Source organism: Strigops habroptila, chromosome 11 (assembly GCF_004027225.2).
Source record: "Strigops habroptila isolate Jane chromosome 11, bStrHab1.2.pri, whole genome shotgun sequence".
NCBI classification, from domain to species: Eukaryota; Metazoa; Chordata; class Aves; order Psittaciformes; family Psittacidae; genus Strigops; species Strigops habroptila.
Window position 1 is genome coordinate 28053365 of NC_046360.1, and position 6668 is coordinate 28060032.

Here is a 6668-nt window from a genome sequence, read left to right on the forward strand (position 1 = left end):
AAACAGTCCTTTGGACAAGAAGAAATGGATTGCAGGTGCAAACAAGCATGAAATGAAAATCTACTAATGAGTTTCCATTAGCAGCTAAATACATAATCGAATAATTTTTAGCCAACATAGAGCAATGAGAAAATCAATTTATTCCTCATAAGGAATACTATATGGATTGATGCTCTAGTACATCTAAACTGGTTTTGTTAAGTGAAAGCTGAGCTTCAGATTCAGTTAAAGCTTAGCTAATAGCAGTAGCAGAACATGGATTTGCTTTTACTGAATATGAATGGGATATATTTTCTTTGGAAACTCTAAATAACATAAGGTAAAATGAAGTATTAATTAATATGGAGTACTTCCAGCTGAAATCTAGAGACTTAAGATACTTCAGAAAGATGGACTAGCACTGGCACATCGGAATTTACTTACGAATTTCCCATTAGTGAAGGAAGCACTGTTTATCATCTGCTCTTGAAGCAATGGTATCCTCAATTTCCCTTCTATTTTTGCCTTAAACAACCTCTAACCTGGGTTTTGTTTGCATGATGTTTTCACACCTTATTCAACTATGGTAAATATTTCTCCTTCACCTCCTGGAGAGCCCAGTTTCAAGGCTCTCACAGCCGTATACATAAATAAAATAGCTTTGAAAAGCTGGTTTGAAAGTATTGGTGAGGATTCTGCAGCAGAAGACACACTTTGGAGTTAAAGAAGCACCCCTTCAGCACCATGCATGAGAACAGCAAAATGGTGCATTGATGCAGTTACTGCATGTGAATGACATTTATAGTGAGAAACTGGCCAATATGTACACTACAAATAATCTATGTTTCTTCCAGGCCAGATTCTTCACCTTTACTTCCAGCGAGGTGTATGTCCCATGGACCTCATGGAGCTACTCATGGAGGAAACACCATTCCCCAAAATGGAGCTCAGATGGGCATGATTGAGCCTCCACCATCCAGTGGCTTTATTTGTGCAGAGGTAGGTGGTTTTCTCCTTCATCCCCTTAGGAACACAACCCTGAGAGCTAAAAGCACTTAGTGCTTTTCAGGGCAAGATACTGAAATCAGGAGGAATTTTAAATGGGATATGCTTGAACATTTTAAGGCTCAGTAGTTTATGACTCAGTGTATGCATAACATTTACCAAACCAGAAGTCAAAGGAAATAATAATAATAGGGAAGGAGAAAACCAAACACTTTTTAGCACCTTTTATGCATTGTGGTAGCTCAGCCTTATTAAGTTTTTAAAACAGTGATTGATATGGTGAAGATCCTAGATCAGAAGTAGTTAACCTGATTGGGGCAGATTTCAGTGGACAGTATTTCTCAGTGGATTTTATACATGGAAGTTGAAGCTTATAATAAGCTGAAAAACAAATGGACTTGCTTGGACGCATAATACTTCTTGACAAGTTTTCAATAAATGCATGGCTGCATATAAATCTCCTATTTTAGCTTGACAAATATATCCCCTCCTAACAGAAACTTGAGCAAAGTCTGAATGGAAATGTTCTGGCTGGTGTCAGTCAAAATGAGGAAAAGGCTGGAGCACAATCAAGCTAATCATTGCATTAAACATCTCATGTTTGGTGACCAGCTCTTGCACACTGATAACACCTTGCTCCACAAATGGCCATGTTGAATTCAGTGGAGTGTCAGCTTGTTCTCAGGTAGAACTTTGCATCTGATGGGATTCCCTATTGGATCTGCGAATTTGTCAGACTGAAATATAGTCCATTCACTACTCAAGTCAGCTTCCTCTAGCGTGGAAAGCACATAACTCAGCAAGACAACTGTTTAGAGCAGGGGGTGATGAACAACATGCTATGGAAACTGTGAAGGGGAATTGGGGCAGGTGCAATGCATTGAGCTAACTTGACATTTGGTAGGAATGCGGCAGTTTTTACAAGCCGATTTCTGAAAAATACAATGTGGCATCTCTCGTGTATTGAGAATTTCAGGTGTGGGTTTCTTCTGAAAGCAGAGCCTCCAGCTTTCGGCGCCTGTCAGATCTGCGGGCTGTAAGGCAGTGGGAAAAAAAGTCTCTCCTGAACCCCCAAAAGATATTTGAGAGGTAAGTGCTACGTTTCCAATATTAGAAGAGGTACTGCCTTTAGTCTTGGTCATACCACTGCCACAGAGTATGGCTTCATGCGAAAATGGTGATGGTAGTGACAACGTGGGGTTTCCCAGTGGGTTGCTGCCTGTGGCCTATGCATCTTCCATATTACCCTTATCTTGCATTGCCACTGCAGGCCCCTCTGCCCATATACAGATGCACAGAGATGGATATAGAGGTTATTCTGAAATCCATGGAGATTGCCATTCTCAGAGTCACACTTGGGATATTTCCTACTGAATTACTGTAACGTACTGCAGAACAAATGCCTGATAGAAAAGCATCAGGAAAGACATTTCTTTTTATGGCCTTTACCAGTTCTTATTGTAGCAATGACGACTTTCAGGAAACTGGAGATGGCTCTGTCGGAGGTGGTAATGGCACTTGTGAGCTGTCGATGCCCTCTACATTGTGCCATTTCACCACATTTGGTAAAGATATCTCTGTTCTCTGAAAGGCAGCAGTGATTCAGTGATAATACAAAAATAAAATTGGATTCCAGGAGCTTTCTCTGGCATCCTGTGTTCAAAAGGGGATGTCCCTGTGCTGTACAGAGTGAGGTGATTTGTTTACAAAGATGCAGTATAAAACACACTTCAAAATCCCTTGTTTTCGTAAGAACATGTTTATATCTGTGAACTTTAAAAGTGAGACATAAATTATTGGTCACTGTCTGGATATGGCTGAAATTTCTGAGGCTCTTTTGGCTCAATTTGTCTGGTAAATGCCTGCAATTTGGACTCAGTCTAATGGCAGTTTCCCATTGACTCTACTTGGCATTGTATCAAACCTTAGTGTGTTCTACAGCAGGCAAATGCGAAAACAAAGTATTTCTTTGATTTTCTCTAGAATTGTGAATGCTGGGGTAACTTGGAGATACTCGTGAGGTCTCCCTGAACATGCCTGCATGGGTGCTGTGTGCAGGTAAGTGATGACAGGCAAGAAACCAGGAACACAAGAAAGTGAAAATATTAGTTAGTTCCCAAGTGAGTTTTGTCAAAGCGTTGGAAATGCCTATGCACCCTGTCTAGCTCCACCCTGGAGAGCCAGCTAAAGCATATCTTCCTGCCCATATTCCTCTAGAACTCTAATTAGGAAACAAATAAAATTTGTGTAACCTTATATAGCCACTGCCATAACTCTGTGTATCTGATAGCATGCTTTATCTCTCACCGGCTGGAAATACCGCATTTTCATTGCCCTGAATCACCAGATGCATTCATCAAACATGACAAATGCCTTCAAAACACTAAATCACATCACTCGATCTCAATGGGCTACATAATCATTGTCATAGTGATAATAAATTTGAAAATATCTGTGTTTCAGACTCATAACTATGGCTTCTACCAGGGCTGAGAAACTGCAGGGGAAAACTGAACCCCAAGTTAAGTTGAAGAGTTTTTCGGTCCCTCAAAAATTTGATAAAGTCATGAATTTTTGTGCAGTTTTCTGATTTATTTTTAGAAAAAAGTATTTAATTATTTAGGTCATATCTTAGCAAGTATAAAAATGTAGAAGGGAAAAACTACTTACTGCTCTCCTGGGGAGTTGCCAGTTCTGCGGCCCTGCCCATGCACTGCTTCCTGATGCTCTGGTGTCCCAGAGGACCCACACATGCCCAAGGGTGGCACTGTAAGGAGCTGGCAATATCTTTATGGCTTCTGCCGGGAGAAAAATGCAGCAGAGCATCCTTGTCCTGCACCCGAAAGGCAGCAGCAGGAAGACACCGAAGTCATCGCAGGTCATGCTTCAGTATCACTTAAAAAAAGGAAAAGTTGGGGCTATGGACGCATGAGCAAATTGCCCAAAGGATCCCATATATCAACTGACCTGTGAGAACTATGTCTTTTCTGCAGTGAAAGCCAGGCAGTGCAAGGTAACTTGATAACTTTAATTAAATTGATTCTCATTCTCTTTCTTTGGAGTTGGTTTGGGGGCTAGCAAAATAGTATTACCTCAGATAACCTTATTTTATCCAGGAGCACAGCCAGGCAGATTATAGGCCCCTACACCATAAACTGTTTTTACTTCCACAGAGCCAGTATTCCATGGTCAGAGTTAAACCAGGTGTTTTAAAATGAATTCACTAGAAGATGAACGAATGTAAACGTTTCCTCTTCAGTGTTTATCACCCAAATTCAAAAGCCTTGTGTTTGTATGTAGGATTGCAAGGTGGACACAGAAAATCTTTGGTTTCAGTCCATACTTGAACCTTCATTTTTTAACAGTACATTTATATACATGTATGTGTATTCACAAAGACACTGTGTATGCACAGTATCTCAAAAGCAAGTACAGCATTTGCTGCTATGCAGTCATACAGCATTTTCTTATATCTCTGCTGAGTGCTATTTACTGCATTTTTAATTTTAGGTCAGGTCAAAAAGGAGACTTGCCTGGGATTTTTGACTGTGTTTTTGCCACCCGGTTCCCACTAAAGCTGAGTGTGTGATTTTGCTGTAAAAAAGATGCTGATTTGGCGAGAATGCAAAACCTGTGCTGACATCAGTGGGAGTTGCATATCTGGAATGATTAAAGACCAAAGCCAGTGATATGACTGCATGGTATTAGCCTGGGATCTGGGAAATGAGTATTCTTTGCTCTGCAACTACATCTTCCTAATAAGAGGCAATTTAAGGTGACCTAAAGCCCAGTCCTGCTGATCATCTGCACCATGAACTTCTAAAATCATCTCCCAGCAGCTGCCCAGTTTGACCCTGTGAGCTGTGAAGAACACTCAGGTAAGAGGGCAGGTCTCCAGTCTGTCCTCACCTCCAGGCCTATGTACCTGGCATGATGGGCCAGGCTGTCCACCGGCAGTAACAGCCTCGTCGTCTCCCAGGTGCTCATGCTGTTGGTTCTCCTTCCACAGCTCCTCGGGCAAGCTGAGCTCCCAGGGAGACCCCCTGCAAGAAGGGCTTTCTCAGGTACTACAGTAAGAAGTATCTGTTAAATTGCTGTGGCTGTAGATAACTTCCACTACTCTTTTTTCCTTTTTTTTCTCAAACATCATCTGATTTACTCCAGTGATAGATCCACGGTTCTGTATGAACACTTACTTCCTTGACAACCTAGTTTTCCATTAGAAAATGCCCAAACCTTGGACCTATTACAGCAATTGACAGGTAAAAATTCAGCTTGTGTGGACTCATGCTGTTTAGCATACATACCCAAACAGAGAGAAAATGGCACGTGTCACAAACCCACAACCGCCTTATTATACTGCGAGAGCCACAGGGGATGTACATGGTGACAGGGAAGCCAGGTTCTTTTCAGCCCTTTGTCATATTCAGAGTGTTAACAAGGCTGAAATTTAAATATCTGAAATGTTTTTCAGTGGTAAGAACTCCCAAAGTAATGATTCTTGCAGACTAATTGCCCCCAAACCAATTTTTTAACCCAGTGTTTGATACACGTTTACCTGACAAGGTAAAGAGAAGTGTCAGTTAAACCTGTTTCTACGAGGCTTATTTGAGGTGAAAAGCAGGCAGGAGCCCAGCAGGAGAGGATTCTCCCAGCTGAGAATTACAAAAGAACATCCTTGGTTTAGAGAAGTGTTCAGAGATAAGCATGTGCAACAGCCCCTCACAGTACCACGATCAGCACAAAACCTCAACAAAGGCTTAGCAAGGATGTCTGCTGGCATCCTGAACATCACGGAGAAGGTTGCTCTGGTTTCTGGCTTTAAAGCTGAGCTTTGCCTCTTCTTGTTATGATTTGATGTTGGGTGCTGAGGCTCGGCGTTCTCTCGTTGTGACCACAGAGCCAAAGAACCTCCCCATAAGCCGCAGCCCGTGGCTGGAGCTTCAGGCACTCTGCTAGCACAGGTAGGTTATAATTCACAAACATCCTCAGAGGCTCCTGTGCCATCAGAAAACAGGGAGGACAGGTCCAACAGGCTCCCCCCTCTTTCTTGTTTGCTGGCAGTGGCTCAGGAGCAGAAGACATAGACTGTATGTGTGTGGGCTGTTTCAGACCTGCTGAAGTGCAATTACCTTTGTGGTGCTTCATCAGCGGTTTCCATATAAAGAGTATTTTGGAAGGAGCAGAAAAGTGCTTTGTGCGATGAAAAATATCAAAAAGGACTTGGGATGGTAGAATGTAAATAACTAAATGGTCAAATCAGCATTCTCTTCTTGGAAGAGATCCATTACACAGATGCTGTTGGGTATATTGTCTTTTGAATGGCCCTGTCCTGTTCCTTCCTCGGCTGCCTGTATCTCCTGCTCTGCCATGACACTGCTAGGCTCCCGGCATTGCCCCACTCGATTTGTCCAAATAACGGTCTTTCAAAGAATAATGCCTCTTTACTCAAGGTTGAGAAATGGCTGAATCAGTGAAAACAGTGCTTGGAAGTTTTCCTGGAAGGTTACTGTCTCAAGTACTGGTCAGGACCTCATCCGGCTCAGCCTGTGGGAACTGCTGACACTGCAAACCCTGCTGGTGAGGTTTCAGGCTGTAGTCTTTCCCGTTAAAAAGCCCACAGATAACCTCCCTTGATACAGCATGAAATACTAACCTGCGTTTCTTCTGATTTCCACAAGTAA

General features: G+C 42.2%; 1 long non-coding RNA gene across 1 annotated transcript; it reads left to right on the forward strand.

Moving 5' to 3' along the window:
- The first annotated feature begins 841 nt into the window (after positions 1–841).
- Positions 842–3178, forward strand: LOC115614427. Its single transcript, XR_003993723.1, has 3 exons — positions 842–978; positions 1953–2073; positions 2968–3178. It is a non-coding gene; the product is annotated as an uncharacterized LOC115614427 (long non-coding RNA).
- The last annotated feature ends 3490 nt before the right edge of the window (positions 3179–6668 follow it).